Source organism: Protopterus annectens, chromosome 14.part0 (assembly GCF_019279795.1).
Source record: "Protopterus annectens isolate FY-2018-M chromosome 14.part0, PAN1.0, whole genome shotgun sequence".
NCBI lineage: Eukaryota > Metazoa > Chordata > Ceratodontiformes > Protopteridae > Protopterus > Protopterus annectens.
This window is the reverse complement of record NC_056748.1, coordinates 26675036-26695434: the sequence shown is the minus strand read 5'-3', so window position 1 is coordinate 26695434 and position 20399 is coordinate 26675036. Positions and strand designations below refer to the sequence as shown.

The window sequence follows — 20399 nt, the reverse complement described above, 5'->3', positions numbered from 1 at the left end:
GCTCTGTTTTCTTGGGGGGGTGGCTGAAATCACTACTGCATTATGTGTAGGCTGCAGTCGTCTATCTCAAGAATTTTAGCGAAGTCTTTACTGGTAATTTATAGGGAGACAAACGTACTTGGCCTTTTTTTAAAGGGATTTGATAGCTGCTCCACATGATGTGAGAAGAAAAGGGGCGTGAGGTCATCTGTTTATCAATGTACTTCAGTCTGTTATTGTTTCTTTTAGTTAGTAGTTAGACAAAAGCTTGAGCAACCCCGTAGGTTAGTCCAGATGAAGTCGGTTCTAAGGCAGAGCAGTGATCCTTAAAATCATGCCGCAAGTCATCATTGACTTTTCAGACTTGGGGGACAAGCGTGTCCCTAAGTAGGGCACACTGTACAGTGACTTTTGCAAAAAAAAAATACTGAAGATGATCTGGTTGCTCTATCTTTTAGTGGCATGCTGGAAAATCTGGGTGAGTGAGAAATAGCTCTGCAAGTCAGTCCAGAAAAGAGAACATGTTGCCATTAGTTATTTTCTGTGAATAAGGATTCTACTGGAGTATTGATGCTCTTATTCTCAACATCTAATGTTGCAGTGAGCATACTTACATTGCTTTAGTTTTAGGTAGCTGTTACATCAGTTAGGAAGACCTCTGAGATTTCAAACACTGGTATATGGAACTGTTTTCCTCCCACATTCCAGAGATGTGCAGTAGGTGGAGTGGAAACCCTCAACTGTCCATAGGTGTAAGTGCGTGTGCGAGTGTGTTGTGTGGAAGAACTACCATGGCAGGGCTAGCCACCTGGTGGTGTAAACCTTGGTTCTAAATGATTGTCACTGTTGAAGTGACACCCTGACCCATGTGCAAAAATGGGAAAAAGGGGTGAATAGTGACTGATCATCAGGTTGATTAGAGCTGTCCTGTCAAATTGAAAATCTTTGTGGGGAGTGTTAAAAGCTATACATCTCGGTAAAATTCAGTTGCTGGCTAGTAATTAAACTGACTGGATGCCAGCAAAGAAAAAAAAGAGAAAGTAAGTGAATGTAAACAAAAAAGAGAGGCAAAAAGTCTGTTTGGGAAGAATATGGCAGTTGCTCAGCAAAAAAAGTTCAAGCTATAGCTTTACTACAGGAGAAGGTGTCTAGTAATTTACATGAAAAAATAAATCAAATGCATTCAGAGGTGTTTAACATAAGTGGAAAAGTAAAGGAATACATAAAGTTAAGTAACAAAAGGATGGGGAAAAAGAAGCTGTAACTAGATATTCAGGTGAACTGTTAAAACTACAAAACTCAGAGGTTGAATTCAAGAAAAGTCTGGCTGAGCATGAGACTTTTGGGAAGACCTGTTAGAAAAAATATTGTTAGAACACTGAACACACAGAGAAGACCTGAGAATTGTTGATATACTGGGTAAACTTGGAAGAATAGACTGCTTTTATATTACGAAAGCACGTATAAGCAACTGGACTGGTGTACCATTGCTGGAACTTTTAACTGAGAGGTCACTTTGTGTTATATTCCAAATTTCCCCATGAGAAAGCCACCAAGATCTGCTTTAATAAAGATGCAGTCATAAGAGCAGAAATAGCTGTTCCTGAAAAAAATATATGGCAGTAGGGAAAATATTAAATAATTGGAGACACTAGAGTATCTGTGTGAAAATATTTATCTGTTGTACACTGAGCAGAAGAGAAGCACTGTTATCCTGGCATTCAGGAGATGGCAAGAGACAGGTGTGAGGTTCAAGCTGATATATCCATCTAGGAGCATCAAACACATTTTTGGCAAACTAAATGGGGCTCAGCTTCTCATCCGTCTGACAGTAACAAAGCCCACAGAGAGACTTTGCCAGTGGAACCTTTTACATTGCCCCAAAGGAAAATGTCAGAAATCAAGTGCAGGAGTTGATCAGAAAAATTAAAGGTTACCTTGGATTTGAACCAGAGACTAGCGGTGGAAGGCCATGATGAACTGGCACATGTCCAGCAACAATTAGTCAACATATGGAAAAGCTGTAAAGCATCACTTACAGCATAAACTATGGTTCTCCATGCAGAAGTGGTTGAGAGAGACTGGAAATTTGACTGTATTAAACTGGCCTGATGACTTAAAAGTAATAAACCCCATTTTATTTCATTGGACTGGAAAGCATAACCTCCATTTTATTCCACCAAGTAAAAATGTTTTTACTGTTAATGTTTGGATGAACATTTTATGATGCAAATGGCATGTTGTGTTTTAAAACAATTTTGTGTAGTAATGCAGTCAGATATATTTTAAATGTGAGGTATGGGGGTTATTGGTGACTGCTGTATATGCTGCTAGTACTTTTCACTTGTAATGTAGCCATGCTTTACAGTGTAACAATGTACAGGCTAGAAAGAAGCAAGTAAAGGTTAATATATTGTGTGACCTTGGGCTGCTGGGGGAATGCAAAAGTATATTGCTAACAGTATATATGTAGAATTCAAAGGTCATTTCTCCAGTTTTTATAAAATTGAATGTCTAGACTAATGTCATTAGTTTAAGTACGCAATAGATATTTTTTTCAAGAAAATAAACTTGAAAATCAAGAGAAAGATAAATCATAAAATAGTGGTGGTTCATTTTTGCATTTTCAAAGTTTAGTTTTTTTCCCTTTAGCACCTGCTTTTACCTAGAGAAGATCAAACAGGTGCAGGCAATTAAAGTTTGAACAGTGGGTTCTGAGTGAAGGATTCTTTCTTGCATTTGCAAAATTACTAGCTTTTTTCATTAGCTAATAGTTTTAGTTAGGGACAGTGGGTATGCTAGTAGAAGCAGTTAATCATAAAAGGTCTGGCTGGTGTATTCTGAGTAAAAATATTAACTTCCATGTTGCATTTACAAATTTACTGTATTTTCCAGTAACAAATCCTTTTCATTGGAGACAGGTGCAAGCAATTAATCCTAAAGGGTCTGAATAGCGTGTTCTGAGTGAAATTTACAAGGTGCAGTATAATTACTCTTTTTTATGGGAGATTAGCCAGAAGTTCAGTGAGACTAAATGAAGTCTGAAACTGTCAGAAGTGAGCAGTTATGCAAGTAGTTCTTCACCAGCAGCTTTAGTATTTTAATAAAGTAAATATAGCAGTACATATTTATTTTAAGGATAGCCAGAGCACATTTTATAAGGTTAAATATGAAGTGTACTGTATTTACATGTGTAGACAAAAAGTAAAGTGCTTTGAATTATATTATGAGACAAGGTAGTGTCAGATAGTCTGTGTAAGTGGGAGCATGTGGTCTAATATGTACTTTAGCCTGCCTAATACTAACAATTAGGAGGAGGAGTGAAATTTGAGGGAAGATAGGAAATGGGTAGATGATCATCTTGTTTCACTGTTGCAGTCATCACATTTGGGTTATCCCTGCCAGGGTAGCCATCAGTTGGCCCGAATACCAGAGACTTAGTATTTTTGCTTCAGTTGCTGTCGCTGTAGGACTGACGTCAGATCATCAGTAGTATAAAGTAAGGCAGCCGACGCCATTACATCAATCTTTCTTGCCAAGGAGCCTGAAGCAGAAGCAGTTCGCACGTGTGCCAGTCGACCTCTACCTGAGTTTTCGTTTTCCGAATTGAAGTTGAAGTCTTCTAAAGCTAAGTACCCTGTTGGGGATCCTTTTTTCTTGCTCTAACCAATGTCAGAAAAAGTTAATAATTGTCTCACCTGTGGAAAGCAAATACCACACCAAGACTTTCATTTTTACTGGATCACTTGCTTCGGCCCAGACCACGACGTCCCCCCTGCTGTCACTTTTGTGCTTTGTTCACCGCTAGAACTGTACGTCGTCTGGCCCTTATTGTAGCTAGATATTTTCGCTCTATTTTCGACTTCCGATATGGCTTTGGTAAGCAGATCTTCCAAAAAAATGTAAGGATAAAGACAGAGACAGACCGCACAGGTCCAAACCTACTGATGATGCTTCTGTTAAGCTAGTCGTCAGTTCTCCGGTCCTCAGGCTCTTTCGCAGCCCCCTGATGCCCACTTCTGTGGATTTGCATGCCACTACCGAGACCCTTTCAGAGTCCAGTATGCCGCATAACTCTTCATCGACTAAGTATCCTGCAGTTGTCTGTACCTTGGAGGGGTCCGGAGCCGCTGAGCAGGCACTGGCTTCCGAGGAAGTACTTCGCACTACTGTTTCTCGACACAAACAGACTACTACTTTCACGTCTACCATTCTTTCGAAAACTACCGAGTTTCTAAGGCCCAGGGTACGAACCACACCCAAGAAACCGACGACCCAATCTTGAGCACCTGCTTCCTTGCCTCAGTCTCAAATGCTTAAAATGGAAGAAGACCTTGTAATGTTGATCAGGGGAAGCCAAGCTACCCCTTCCAAAAGCAAAAGAGATTTGTCCCCAGTAATCTCATCTGAACAGGAGTCCATTGACTCTGATGCGTCTGAATTTGAGGGCATGCAACCCCTCTGCTTATGAGGATTCTGATGCAGAGGAATCCATTCCTTCAGCCTCTCCACCCGAAGATGTTTCCTATGGGGAAACCCTTCATACTTTAAGGGAGCATTTCCAGTGGGAATGTCAGGACTACTCTTGGTCTAAGAAGAGACTCGGGGAATTTTTAGATCTTCCACAGCACAGACCTTTGACCATTCCTCCTGTCCTGGATGTTGTGAATGATTTCATGGAATCTAATTTAACTCCTCACACCCTCCCTCCTACTCCCAGCAAACCAGACCAGTATTAGAGTCCCTGACTCTCACAAATTTCTTTCCAAAAATCCAACTGCTAACCCTGAGGTTATCTCTCAAGGGCCTAAAGGAATTAAAGCAACTTCAGCTTAGAATCCCACCCCCTCAGATAGGGATTCTTGAGCATTAGACAGATCGGGTAAAAAAGTATACACCTCTGATACTCTTGCTATTAGAACACTAAATTGTCAGTTCCATATGCTAAAATTTCAGCAACATACCATGGAACTCCTCAAACAAAAAATATCAACTTTTCCTGCTTGTGCAGAAAATAAAGACCTACAAGACTTAATGCATTCTGCAAGTCAGGTAACTAAGCACACCTTACACTGTGGTTTTGATGCCCTAGAAGCATCTTGCAGGGCAGCAGTCACCTGTTTTGTACTTAGAACGCATGCTTGGCTTAAGCAGCAGCCCTTGCCAGACCATGTCATATCTAAACTATTGGATGTACCCTTGCACAAAAACAACTTATTTGGCACCAAGGCAGAGGAGGTTTTAAAAAAGATGGAAGAAAAAGCTAAATCTATGCAGACAGTTAAGGATTTCCTGCAGGTCCAGCCACCCAGGTTCAGTAGGCATTGCCCTTCCAAGCACTGGTCCTTTCCTGCCCCCTCCAGGTCAGTTCAGTCCAGACCCAGGGGAAGCAGACCCTCCCCCCGACAACAGCCACAGGGAATGTAGAGAGCAAAGCAGTGGAGTACCTACACATCTAAACCAGGGAGTGCAAAGCCACTCCCTCATGGTAAGAACTCACAATGACTCTCCACTTCCACCCCCTTCCTCTGCCCAACTGCACTTACCCCTGGGAGGAAAACTTTGCTTCCACGCAAGCACCTGTGCCACCATTACCAATGACTGCTGGGTCCTCAACAGTGTCCCAGGAATACACATTTTCTTTCCACACTCTACCAATCCCAAAAGGTTTCCCAGATCTAACTTCAAACCAGTGGGCAGAGGCCAAAAAACAAGTCCCCCCCCCTCTCCATGAGGGCGGTAGAGCACATTCCTGCAGAACAGATAGGCCAAGGTTTCTACTCCAGGCTCTTCCTGGTACCCAAAAAAGATTGCACCTGGATTTATCCATTCTTAACTTCCTGGTGATACCAAAATTCAAAATGCTCACCCTCCAACAACTACTACTACTACCTATGCCATCCAAGGATGCTTGGCTAGCTGCCCTAGATCGAAAAGAGGCATACCTACACATCCCAATCAGGGAATCATGCAAGAAATATCTACAATGTTCTTCATGTTTCACTGTTGCAGTCATCACACTTATCTGCCTGTAGGTAGCCCTCAGTCGGCCCGAATACCAGAGTCTTAGTATTTCTGCATCGGATGCTGTCACTTCTTCCATGACGTCAGGTCATCAGGGGGTATAAAAAAGGGAGCAGATGCCATTACATCAGTCTTTCTTGCAGAGGAGCCCAAAGCAGAAGCAGTTCGCAAGTGCCGTTCAGCCGCTACCCGAAATTTTCGTTTTTGAGTTTGTAATCCTGAAGATTTCTAAAGCTAAGTCCCCACTGGGGACCTTTTTTCTTGCTCTAACCGATGTCAGAAGAAGTTAACAATTGTCTTGCCTGTGGAAAGCAAATACCTCATAGAGATTTTCATTCTTACTGCATCACCTGTTTAGGCCCAGGCCACGACATCCCTCGTCAGTTTTGTGCCTTGTTTAACACCCAAACCATTTGTCGTCGGGCTGTCTTTGTCGCTAAATTATTCCACACTCATTCTCCGTATTCCAAAATGGCTTTGGTAAGCCATCCGACTACCAATCTTCTGAAAAAACGTAAAGATAAAGACAGAGACAGACAGCATAGGTCCAAAACTGCTGATGGCACTTCCGTTAAGCTAGTCGCCAGTCTGCCGCTACTCAGTGAAGCACCTTTGCAGCCCCTGATGCCCGCTTCTGTGGATTTGCAGGCCTCTGCTGAGACCCATTCGGAGTCTGGTATGCCGTGAGATGCTTCTTTGACTATGGAACCTGCGAATGTCTCTACTTTGGATGGGTCCAGAGCTGCTGTACAGGCACCGGCTCTTGAGGGTGTATTCCGACCTACCGATGTACGGATCAAACCGGCGACTTTGTTTTTAGCCAAAACTACAGAGTTTCTTAGGCCCAGAGTGTACACACTACTCCTAGAAAACCAATGACCAAAAGCGCATGCTCAAGCTCCCATGCCACAAAAACAAATGCCTAGAATGGCTGAAGACCTTATCACCCTAATTAGGGGAAGCCAGCCTTTCCCTGCTAAAAGACAAAGAATTGAGTTTCCTAATGATTCTACAGACCAGGAGTCCGATGACTGTGACCTTTCTGATTAACAGGACATGCCCTTAGCCTATGAGGATTCAGATGCAGAGGAATCCATTCCCTCTGCCTCTCCTCCAGAGGATTTTTCTTTTGGTGAAACCTTGCATACTTTGAGAGCATTTCCGCTGGGAATGCCAAGACTATCCTCAGTCCAAAAAGAGACTCAGAGAATTTTTAGAGTTGCCTCAACACAGGCCTCTAGCTATACCCTCTGTCCTAGCTGTTGTAGATGATGTTTTTATGGAATCCAGTCTTACTCCAGATACATTACCCCCGGACCCCAGGAAACCGGACGGGTACTACAGAGTACCTGATTCCCACAAATTTCTCCAAGAATCCTACTGCTGATCCAGAGACCATTTCCCAGGGACCTAAAGGTATGTATTAAGGCTACTACAGCCAAAAATTCTACCCCTTCGGACAGGGATTCCAGAGCTTTAAACAAATAGAGTAAGAAGGTATATACCTCTGCAATTCTTGCCATCAGGACATTGTCAGTTTCACATGTTGAAGTACCAGCAGCATATTATGGAACTAATTAAACAGAAAATGGGTTACTTCCAGATTGTGCGGAAAATAAAGTTTTACAACGACCCAATGCATTCTGCAAACCAAGTTAGTAAGCATACTTTGCAGTGTGGCTTTGATGCCCTAGAAGCTTCTTGCATGGCTGCAGTCACTGTGTCTACTGAGAAGGCGGCATGCTTGGCCGAAGGAACAAACATTGCCAGATCATGTCAAATCCAAATTACTAGATGCTCCTTTAAATAAGGACTGTTTGTTTGGCACCATAGCAGAAGTTGTTCTGAAAAAGATGGAAGAAAAATCTAAATCTATGCAAACTGTCAAAGAATTCTTACAAGTGCAGCCACCTAGATTCAGTAGGCATTGGCCTTCAAAAAACTGGTCCTTTCCAGACCAAACCCAGGGGAGACAGGCCACCCAGACTACAGTCTCAGGATATGCAGAGATCTAAACAATGGAGTGCCCTCACATCAAAAACACGGAGTGGTAAGCCACCCCTTATGGAAAAAGTTCACAATGACTTTTCAGTTTTCCTTCCCAGGCCTGCCCAATTACTTGTGCCCCTAGGAGGAAAACTTGCCCTTCATGCAAAAAACTGGATGTCCATTACTCAGGACAGGTAGGTTTTAAACATTGTATCCCAGAGGTACAAATTCTACTTCCATTCACTGCCAACCCCAAGTGGGTTTCCAGACTTTCATCCAAACCAGTGGGCTGAGGCTCAAAAGCAAGTACTTTCCCTGCTCAGTATCAGAGCTATTCAACCTGTTCCAGTAGAACAAAGTGGTCAGGGTTTCTACTCCATACCTTTCCTGGTGCCCAGAAAAGAGGGCTCTTGGCGCCCAATCCTGGATCTATCAATTCTCAACACTTTTCTGGTGGTCCCAAAATTCAAGATGCTTACCCTGTAGCAGCATCTCCCTATGCTAGCCAAGGATGCCTGGTTAGTCACTCTAGACTTAAAAGAAGCTTATCTGCACATCCCCATAAGGGAGTCATGCAGAAAATATCGACGTCTCAGGGCATGATCTATGCACTATCAGTTCTCTGCACTTCCCTATGGCTTATCTACTGTGCCCAGGGTATTCACAAAATGCCTAGCTCCAGCCATTGCATACTGCAGACAGAGAAATATCCAAATTTTCCTATACTTGGATGACTGCCTGATTCAGGCGGTCAGTCAGTTATTGTTTCTTCAGCACCTGGCATTTGTAAAAAGCCTTCTCACTTCATTGGGGTACACCATCAATGAAAATAAATCACAACTGATGCCCAATCAAAAGATTGTATTCCTGGTAGCAAGCTTGGACACAACTTCCCAGATGGCATTTCTCACTTCAGAAAAACAGATCTGACAAACTACTTCAAACAAATGACCACCAAAACCCAGCTATCTGCAAGGAAAATACTGCAAACCCTAGGGTTCATGGCCTCATGTATTCTGCTAAGTCCATATGCAAGAGTGCATATGAGGAAACTCCAGTGGTACTTAAGTCTTTGGTGCCAACATTCTCAGGACCTGGAAAGAGTCATTTCTATCCTACCTTCTCTAAGGGCAGAGTTTCTTTGGTGGGCAGAAGAAAGCAACCACAACAGGGGACTGTTTTTTACTCAATCCCTCACCTCCCAAACACTGACAACAGACTCATCAGACTATGCATGGGGGGCTCACATGGCAGGCAAATGCATTCAGGGCCATTGGAGCCCAGAGCAGATTCTCCTGCACGTCAATCAAAAAGAGATACTAGCTGTACAGAATGATCTGACAGCTTTCAAACACCTAATCCTTCCAGAACAACTGCTTATAAAAACAGACAACACTACAGTTATGTGGTACATAAACAAGCAGGGGAGACCCCATTCTTACTCACACTACAGGTTAGACATGGCCCTGTGGGACACAGCCTTGAGCAACCAAGTGCATCTAGAAGTTCATTTCCTGCCAGGCAAACAAAATTCACTGGCAGACGACTTAAGCAGAAATTTCCTAGACCCACACAAGTGGAAATTGGAGCCCAACACCTTCAACCTTCTGATCCAGAGGTGGGGGATGTTGGAGGTGGACCTCTTTGCCTCCCCCGAGAACCACCAGTTGAGCAAATACTGCACCAGGAACCCTCACAACAGGGCTTGGAAGGTGGATGCCCTATCTTTTTAGTGGGAAAACCTTGCAATTTATGCCTTTACCCCTCTGCCCCTTCTTTTAAGAGTACTACTCAAGATAAAACAGGACAGACCAAGGGCAATTCTTATTGCCCCAGACTGGCCATGCCAGCACTGGTACCCACTCTTATGCAGACTGACAGTGCCACCCTGGCACCTTCACCAGACTCCTACCCTGCTGTCTCAGAAGGAGGGACAGATTTTGCATCCACAGTTGCAAACCCTAAACCTTGCAGCTTGGCTTATCCCTTGAATACCCCACCAACAACCCTAAGTAAACAGGTGCTGGATGTCATTCTTGAAGCCAGAAGGCCTAGTACTAGGAAATCCTATACTGAAAAGTGGAAAAGATATTGTTCTTGAAATCAGTCTCAAGGGAAGGACACAGCAGTGCCCTCCTTACCTCTAATCCTAGATTACCTAGCAGAGCTACTGCACAGAGACATATCCTTCTCCTCCATTAAGATTCATGCCTCTGCCATCTCAGCTCATTTTAATACTGAGCCACAACTATTTTCTCACCCTTTCATCAAACAGTTCCTGAGAGGGGCGAACAACTTAAGGCCCCCTAGGAGAGCTCCCACCCCTGCCTGGGACCTTAACTTTGTACTGGAAAAGCTCATGCTTCCTCCTTTTGAACCTGCTGCTTGAGCAGAGTTAAAATTCCTCTCGTGGAAGACAGCATTGCTTTTAGCCATAACTTCAGCAAGAAGAGTGTCTGAATTACAGGCACTAATGGCTGTGGGACCCTTCCTTAATTTCCATGCTAATAAAAAACAAAAAACCAGAGAAACACACCAAGCCAGCAGGAATTATAGTTAGCGCTTTCATTTACTTCATAAGCAAACTTCATCAGACAACAGTTAAAAACCACAAGTCATTTAAATATCCCTCCAAATAGACCAATTAAACAATTAATTACATACTCAAATTGTCCTTAAAGGAACATACACACAAAATTGTTCGTGCTATATAAAAATCAGTACATAAACATCAAAGTGTATACAGAACGCTAAAATACATCCATAAATTGAATTAATAATCATCTACAAGAGGATTTCAATTTTAACATACATTTTATAGATAAATTATCATTCAGCCCAGGAAGGGAATGTGCATTAAACTTCAATTGCCAAATCAGTTCCCTTTCATCTAATTTCAGGGCTATAGGACCACCTCTATTATACTTATCCAACACTTAATCAATGACAAAAAATAGAAATGCATGTGATGGAAACTGATTTACATGCCTAGCCAAGGCATTATTCAAATTCAGCTTCCTAATGTTGTACAAATGCACAAAGATGTGCTGTTTCAGGCATCTTTCTGTCCTTCCAATATAAAATGCAGGACATGCTTGAAATACCGCCATGTCCACAACATTCTTAGATGAACAGTTATAGCTGTCCTTAAGCTGGTATACTCTCCCATACATCTCAAAGGAATCAGTAACTTTAATAAATTTACAAAAATGACAGAAACCACATTTTGACATACCACCAAGAATATTAATTCCACGATTACTTTCCAAGGCATTTTTGAGGTTACTACCCTTCCTAAAAATAACATCAGGTTTCTTTCTAATCCTGTTATTAATCAATGCATCCTCCCTCAGAAAACACCAATTCTTACTAATAATATACCTGAGGTCATCAGCATCAAGTGAGAATGTAGTAATAAATCCACTATATCTGACGTCCTCACTCAAATTAGGTTCGAGACAATTCACCCGCACCTAAAAAAGAAGTGACCATACCATCTTCCAATAAATGAATCTGTTCAATACAAGGGGCATGTCGAAATGGTGAGGCAGTATGAAAAAGGGGTTTAAAAGACCCTCTTTTTCTTTTAATATTAACCTCAGCACAAACCTCATTCACCAAGGGGAGTGGGTAACCCCTTTTCACAAACATCTCTGTTAATAAATTACATTCAAGAATGAAATCAGCCTCATCTGTAACCATTCTGGATGCCCTAACAAACTGTCCTTTTACAACAGCCTTCTTTTGATGGTAGGGATGAGCACTAGACAGGTGCAAAAAAGCATTGGAATAAGTGGCCTTTCTAAAAATCTTGGAGGTAAATCTTTCATTAACCAAGTCCTTACTTAGAGAGGGTCTTTTAAACCCCTTTTGCATACTGCCTCACCATTTGGAGATGCCCCTTTTATTGAACAGATTAATTTATTGGAAGATGGTATGGTCACTTCTTTTTTAGGTGCCGGGTGAATTGTCTCTTGAACCTAATTTGAGTGAGGATGTCCGATATAGTGGATGTATTACTACATTCTCACTTGATGCTGATGACCTCAGGTATATTATTAATAAGAATTGGTGTTTTCTGAGGGAGGACGCATTGATTAATAATAGGATTAGAGAGAAACCTGATGTTATTTTTAGGAAGGGTAGTAACCTCAAAAATGCCTTGGAAAGTAATCATGGAATTAATATTCTTGGTGGTATGTCAAAATGTGGTTTCTGTCATTTTTATAAATTTATTGAAGTTACTGATTCCTTTGAGATGTATGGGAGAGAGTATACCAGCTTAAGGCAGCTGTAACTGTTCACCTAAGAATGTTGTGTACATGGCGGTATGTCAAACATGTCCTGCATTTTATATTGGAAGGACAGAAAGATGCCTGAAACAGCACATCTGTGAGCATTTGTACAAGATTAGGAAGCTTAATTTGAATAATGCCTTGGCTAGGCATGTAAATCAGTTTTCTTCACATGCATTTCTATTTGTTTGTCATTGATCAAGTGTTGGATAAGTATAATAGAGGTGGTCCTATAGCCCTGAAATTAGATGAAAGGGAACTGATTTGGCAATTGAAGTTTAATGCACATTCCCTTCCTGGGCCGAATGATAATTTATCTATAAAATGTATGTTAAAATTGAAATCCTGTTTTAGATGATTATTAATTCAATTTATGGATGTATTTTAGCTTGCTGTATACACTTTGATGTTTATGTACTGATTTTTATATAGCATGAACACTTTTGTGTGCATGTTCCTTTAAGGACAATTTGAGTATGTAATTAATTGTTTAATTGGTCTTTTTGGAGGGATATTTAAATGACTTGTGGTTTTTAACTGTTGTCTGATGAAGTTTGCTTATGAAGTAAACGAAAGCGCTAACTATAATTCCTGCTGGCTTGGTGTGTTTCTTTGTTTTTTTGTTTTTTATTAGTTTGTGTTCTTCGTTGGCTTATTAGTTTGTTTTTATGGCCAACGACGTGCACCTTGGCTCGCAGCTGTTATTTTCTAATGAGAATGTGGACAATGTACCTGATTCCAACCCTATCGGGAATCTTATTTTACTTATTCAGAATTTAACTCAGCAAGTTAACATCCTGGCAGATAGGATTTTTGGACGTCAAAGCAGTGGTATGGGAGTGTTTCCCTCTACTTCCAGTCCTTCAGGATCGCATGATCGGAGGTCCGCTGCATTAAATTCAAATGTACCCTGCCGGTGGAGGCCTGGCTCCGAATCTTGGGCCGGTGAGTGTTCAGCATAACACCGGGCAGGTTACGAATATGCTGCAGGGGCCGTCGCAGGCTAATGTGCTTATACCTTCTCTAAAGCACTGGTTGAAGGAGCCTACCCTTCCTGGGTTGGATATTGCGAGACCAGCAGGTAACAGGCTTGCTGCTTAATCTGCTCCTGCTAATATTGTTAATAATTTTGAGATCTTTTGATCAAAAATTATTTAAATTTAAGAAACTGCAGTTGGAGATATATTTGAATGAATGTTTACACCACCAACAAATCCCAAAGGATTTAAAGCAGTGGCGGTTTCCAAATGGGCTAGTTAGGGGATTCGCCTCTTCATGTAGATTCACTCAAGCTGTTTGATAAACAGGGTTGTGAATTTATCCAGTTGTTGATTAAGGATTATTCAGCACAAGTGGAATCTTTAAAGCCGGAACTCACTCTGCTTGATACTGACATTCAGTCTGACAAGTACTTTGGCAGATACAAATTTGATTACTGTCGTATTTTTTCCAGTATTGACAGTTCACTTTGCAAATTGAATGAGACTAAAATTAAAAAACTAGCAAGGGATGCACGAGATTATGGTAATGGGGTTGCATATCCTTCCCCACCTGGTGTGATTAATTGTTCAGCTTCTTCTCTTCCAGAACTGGATCCTCTAGCCTAGGGGAATGTAACTAGTGAGAGCAGTGAACAGGCTAGTGGGGCTCCTTCTAATTTCACTTTGAATTCCCCTGTTAGACGGAGCGAACGGCTCCAGAACAGGCAGGTTCAAAATAGACAAGTGCAGCAAGTTTGTGAAGCTCGCCCTCAGCAGACTGTCATTCAGTAGGATTTTCAGATGAACAATGTGAACAACCAGGCTTACCAACAAGGTGGTGTGTCTTGGAAGCAGTGGAAGAAGAGATCGAGCATACGGGGGAGGAGGTAACTTTTTTGCCGTCCCTTGAAAGTTGTCATACTGGGACAGTTAATACGAAACCGGTCAGTATTGTTTGTAATCAATATGGGGACTTTAAAATCTATAATTACACTGATTTTATGCCTACCAAAAGTGCCTGTTGAATTGCTGGCCCATGAATTGACTTTTGTTTCCTCAGCTCTGGCGGATCTGGCTAGAACTTTAATAGATTTGAAAATGTTTACACGCAAGTTGAATCTAAATATATTGTTTGGTAACGACAGTAATTTGATCAGTGAGTTTAATGTTGCAAGTGTATTTAATCCTCCTCTTAATAATACTATCCAGTTATTTGAGCGAGTTTGTGAAAATGATATACGGTGTCTGTTAACTAATTATAAATCTAACCCTTCTTTGTATAACACCACTGTTAGTGAAAAGGATGCCCTTTCTTTAAGAACCAAGGGTATTCGGGTTTTAAAACCTGATAAGGAGGGTGGCCTTATATTTATGACCTTGGATGATTATAACACAATCATGAAGAAATTACTAGAATGTGAGGCTTATGAGAAAGTGTACAGGAATGAAATGAATGGGGCTTGTCAACTGTTTCAAGGGTTTATTAGGGACTTATTTATAGAAGCTTCTATAGATATTGATTTATTGAATTACTTGTCTGATGTTCTTCGTGTTTCACTGTTGCAGTCATAACTGTAGGGTGCTCCTGCCGGCAGGCAGCCCGAGGTCGGCCAGAATCCCAAAGTCTGGGTCCGGCGTCGGCTGTATAAGCTAGTATCCTGACGTCAGGATGCCTTGGTACATAGCCCTCAGCCGACGCCATCTTCTCCAGTCTTTCTTGCCGTGCGGTGGAAAGCAGCTCGCAAAATGTTGGTTGGCGATTTTCGAACAGCGTATTTGGTTGTTGTCGGTCCGAAGTTGTTACTTCTCTTCTCAAAGCTAAGTACCCCATTGGGGAATCTTTTTCTTGTTCCTCCGATGTCAGAAAAAGTTAATAATTGTATAGCGTGTGGGAAACAAATACCTCATAAAGATTTCCACTCTTACTGTCTACCTTGCTTAGGCCCTGACCACGACGTTTCTTGTTGTCGGTTCTGTGCCAGGTTCAACTCTCGTACTATCAAGCGCAGGTACGATTGGGCTTTAAATTATTTTGGCAGACGCTTCAATTATAGAATGTCGTCGGACACTACCGGAGTTCAAAAGAAGCGCAAAGACAAAGACAGGCCTCCGAGGTCCAAACAGGACTCGTTGCAGCTGGAGCCAGCGTCCGGTTCGGCTGTCGTCAGTGAGGCGCTTTTGCAGCCCCTGTCGTCCGCCACTTCTGAACCGATGGCCGATACGGACTCCCATGGGGAGCCATCGAGGCCCACTATTTTAACTGCTGCAGGACCTTCGGACGTCGCTCCTTCAGATGAGTCCGGAACCGCTGTGCAGGTACCGGCTTCTGAGGGGGTTTTCAGGCCTACTCACATCACTATTTCAAAGGCAAAGACAAAGACTCCTACTAAGTCTAAAGTTCCAGCTCAAGCTGCTTCTGAATCCACTCCCAAGACGCAAAAACAATTATTGAGGATGGCTGAAGATTTGCTTACAATGATTAGGGGTTCTCACCCCCCTCCTGAAAAAAGGCCTCGACAGGATGTTACTCTGGATTCCTCTGACCAGGCTTCTGTATCTTCTGTTTCTTCCTCTGATCAGGACTATTCCTTTCCCCTTTATGAGGATTCGGATGCTGAGGATTCTTTGCCCTCGGCCTCTCCGCCTGAGGATTTTTCTTTGGGGAAACCTTGCATGAGATGAGGGAACATTTTCATTGGGAAGGACAGGAATATTCTGCTTCCAAAAAGAGGCTTAGAGAATTTCTTCTTCTTCCTCAGCATAGGCTTTTAGCTATCCCTCCTGTCTTGGACATTGTAGATGATGCTTTTTCTGAGGCTAATTTGAATCCTGATTCCATGCCTCCTGCTCCTTCTAAGCCTGATAGATTTTATAGGGTTCCTGACTCTCATTTATTTTTATTTAAAACCCTTCTGCAGATCCTGAAACTATTTCTCAGGGCTCTAAGGCTGCTAAGGTTGCTACTTCTAAAAATCCTATTCCTCTGAGAAGGATTCTCGTGCTTTAGACAGGTGGGGAAAAAGGTATATACTTCTGCTACCCTGTCTGTAAGGGCTTTAAATTGCCAGTTTCATATGTTTAAATATCAGCAATTTCTTTTGTCTGTTTTAAAGCAAAAGCTTGCTTCCCTTCCTGCTTGTGCAGAGGATAAGGAACTTCAGGATGTTTTGCATGCTACTGAACAGGTTAACAAGCATAGCTTACATTGTGGTTTTGATGCTTTGGATGCTTCCTGCAGGGCTGCTGCCTCTGGTACTGTGATTAGAGACATGCCTGGCTTCGTGAACAAAGTTTACCTGAACAGGTTAAGGCTAAGTTATTAGATGTCCCTGTTCAACAGGATGTTCTTTTGGTTCTAAGGCTGAGGAAGTTATTAAAAGATGGAAGAAAAGGCAAAGTCCATGCAGACTGTAAAAGACTTCTTGCAGGTTCAGCCTCCTAGATTTTCCAGGAATTGGCCCTCTAAAATTGGTCCTTTCCCACGCCTGACAGGCTTCAAAGGGGAAGATATAGACGCTCCAGAGGTCGTGGTCAAGGCCAGACCTCTTACAGATCTAGACAATGGACTGCTTCTTCACCTAGGAGGGGAGAAGACAGATCCCAATCTCAAAGAAAGCAAACTCAATGACTCTCTCGGTTGGGCTTCAGGACCCCTTTACCTGGACGCCCTCTCGGAGGAAAACTGTCTCTTTTACAGAAATTGGACTCATATTACCCAGGACAGATGGGTATTGGACGTGATTTTAAAAGGTTACAAGTTCCACTTTCACACTTTGCCAAGGACTCACGGTTGGCCAGATCTGCCAAAACTTCAATGGTCAGAGGCCTTAACTCAAGTGGATGCTCTTCTGGCCATGAGAGCCATAGAGCCTGTTCCACTCTCGGAAATGGGAAAAGGGTTTTATTCAAGGCTGTTTCTGGTTCCCAGAAAACAAAACTCATGGAGACCTATTCTGGACCTTTCTGTGTTAAACACCTTTTGGAAATTCCAAAGTTCAAGATGCTTACTCTGCAACAGCTAATTCCAATGCTCTCTCAGGACGCCTGGATGGTGACATTGGACTTAAAGGAAGCCTATTTGCATATCCCTATCAGACAAGAACGCAGGAAATTCCTCAGGTTCAAGGCAGGTTCGAGGCACTTTCAATTCTCTGTTCTGCCCTTTGGTTTATCTACTGCCCAGAGTCTTCACCAAGTGCCTGGCACCAGTAGTGGCTTACTGCAGACTTCAGGGATCCAGATTTACCCCTATTTGGACGACTGCCTTATTCAGGCAGACAGCAAAGATCTTCTGCTTCAACATCTGGACTTTGTTCAACGTCTTCTCCTACTACTGGGATTCTCAGTGAACATAAAAAGTCACATTTGATCCCTTCTCAACAAATGGTATTCTTGGGAGCCCTCTTAAATACAACCTTACAAAGGGCCTACCTCACTCCAGAAAAACAAACTCAGCTGGCTTCTACTTTCAACACCTTGGCAACTCTATCTCAGCTCACTGCAAGGAAATTCTGCAGGCTCTGGGCTACATGGCTTCCTGCATTCTGTTGATTCCAAACGCAAGGCTTCACATGAGAAAGCTTCAATGGTATCTGAAAAGTGTATGGTCACAGCACTACCACGATCTGGATATTCTGATTCCTCTGATCCCCTGCCTCCAGAAGGAGTTCCTCTGGTGGTCCAGGGCATGCACGTTAAACGAAGGAAAACCTTTTCGTCTCCCTCAGCCTACTCAAATCCTAACCATGGACGCCTCGGATTATGCTTGGGGAGCACACTTTCTAGACAATTGCCAGCAGGGAACCTGGACAAAGGACCATCTTCACTGGCACATCAATCTGAAGGAAATGTTGGCAGTTCAAAATGCCCTTTTAGCCTTCAAAAACCTTTTACAACCAGGGCCTCTGCTAATTCGCACAGACAACACCACGGTCATGTAGTATATCAACAAGCAGGGGGGTTCTCATTCATACCCCCTTTGCAGACTAGCTATGGGTTTATGGGACACAGCTCTAAATTTGAATCTGCATCTCCAGGCTCAATTTATTCCAGGGAAACAGAATCTCTTAGCAGACAGCCTGAGCAGAAACATTTCAGATCCTCACGAATGGATGCTAGACACCAACTTGTTCAACAGGATTACTGCAGTTTGGCGATGTCCCCAGATAGATCTGTTTGCATCCCATCTCAATCATCAGCTGCCTCGCTTTTGCACCAGGTCCTTCCACAAAACAGCATGGAGAGTGGATGCCCTGTCCTTCAGCTGGAGAAGCCTGTCAGCATATGCCTTCCCTCCTCTTCCTCTACTGCCTCGGGTACTACTGAAGATAAAGCAGGACAAGCCCAAGTTCCTCATCTTGATTGCTCCAAATTGGCCTCGACAGTTTTGGTATCCAACCTTAAAGCTCCTGTTCTCGGGGCCTCCTTGGATTCTTCCACTGAACCCTTCGCTTCTGTCCCAGCATCAGGGTCAGTTACTACATTCCAATCTGAAGACCCTTTGCTTGGCAGCTTGGCTCTTCAAAGGAATTTGATTTCCTCTACTCTTCCCAAACAAGTTTTGGATGTTCTTTTGGAAGCTAGACGGCCTAGCACTAGGAAATCTTATGCCTCTAAATGGAAGAGGTTTTCTATTTGGATGCAGGACCGAGGCTCTGATCCTCAGGTTCCTGATCTCTCCTCTATTTTGCTTTACCTTTCGGAACTTTTATCTAAAGGACTTTCCTTTTCTTCCATTAAGATTCATGCTTCTGCTATCTCTGCATTTCAGTTCTGATCCTCCTGTTTTTTCACATCCTTTGGTGAAGCAGTTCTTGAGAGGGGCTAAAAATTTGCGGCCTCCAAGGACCCCTCCTGTCCCTGCCTGGGATCTTAATTATGTTTTAGAAAAACTTACTTTGCCTCCTTTTGAGCCTGCTGCATCTTCAGATATTAAGTTTCTATCCTGGAAGACTGTTCTTTTGTTAGCATTGACCTCTGCCAGAAGGGTCTCAGAGTTGCAAGCTCTCATGTGTGTGGAACCATACCTTATTTTCCATCAGGACAGAGTATCCTTGAGGACCAATCCTACTTTCATGCCTAAGGTGATTTTGAAAGTGGCTTTGAATCAGACAATTCACCTTCCTACTTTCTTTCCAAATCCTCAAAATAAAGGGGAAAGGATTTTGCATTCATTGGATGTGCACAGACAGTTACGATTTTACTTGGACAAGACTAAAGATTTCAGAAAGTCTAACCAATTGTTTGTTTCCTTTGCTTCCAGTTCTCTTGGAAAACCTATTTCTAAACAAACTATTTCCAAATGGATTGCTTATGGAATCAGATTTTGTTACACTCATCATGGGAAACAGTTTCCAGGGACCATTAGAAGTCATTCTACTAGAGCAGCTGCTGCTACTTCTGCTTTCCTCAGAGGAGTCCCTACCAAGGATATCTTGGAAGCTGCCACTTGGAGTTCTGTGCATACTTTTTCCAAGCACTACAATCTCCCCTTGTTTTCTAAGTCTAGGGCAGGCTTTGCCTCTGCTGTCTTGCAGGGTATTCTTGCCTCCCCTTCTTCTATCTAAAGCCTCCTCCCTCTCTACACTGCTTTAGGATTCCACCCTACAGTTATGACTGCAACAGTGAAACACGAAGAACATAGTACAGTTGTGTACGCCTACCATAAATGTAGATGTTCGAGTGTCTTCACTGTTGCAGTCGGGGTTTCCCTCCCTCCTATCCCCTCTTTCTCTCATATTTGTGGTGTATTTGTGTTTCCTTGTTGGATTCATTTTTGATTTGTTGGGGACTTCTGACATCTAGGGCAAGAAAGGCTGGAGAAGATGGCGTCGGCTGAGGGCTATGTACCAAGGCGTCCTGACGTCAGGATACTAGCTTATACAGCCGATGCCGGACCCAGACTTTGGGATTCTGGCCGACCTCGGGCTGCCTGCCGGCAGGAACACCCTACAGTTATGACTGCAACAGTGAAGACACTCGAACATCTACATTTATGGTAGGTGTACACAACTGTACTTTTCTAGTCCCATTACTTCTGTGATTTTTGGACTGCCAAAAATACATAAGGATATGGAAAATCCTCCTATTCGTCCCATTGTGGATGGTAGGCAGTCCTTTACATTTGGATGTG

At 42.7% G+C, this 20399-nt stretch overlaps 1 protein-coding gene across 1 annotated transcript in view; it reads left to right on the top strand.

The window, feature by feature from the left end:
• The window catches only part of FRYL (FRY like transcription coactivator), a 3917685-nt gene that overhangs the window by 2280858 nt on the left and 1616428 nt on the right, over positions 1-20399 (top strand). The gene's annotated exons all lie outside the window — the stretch shown is intronic.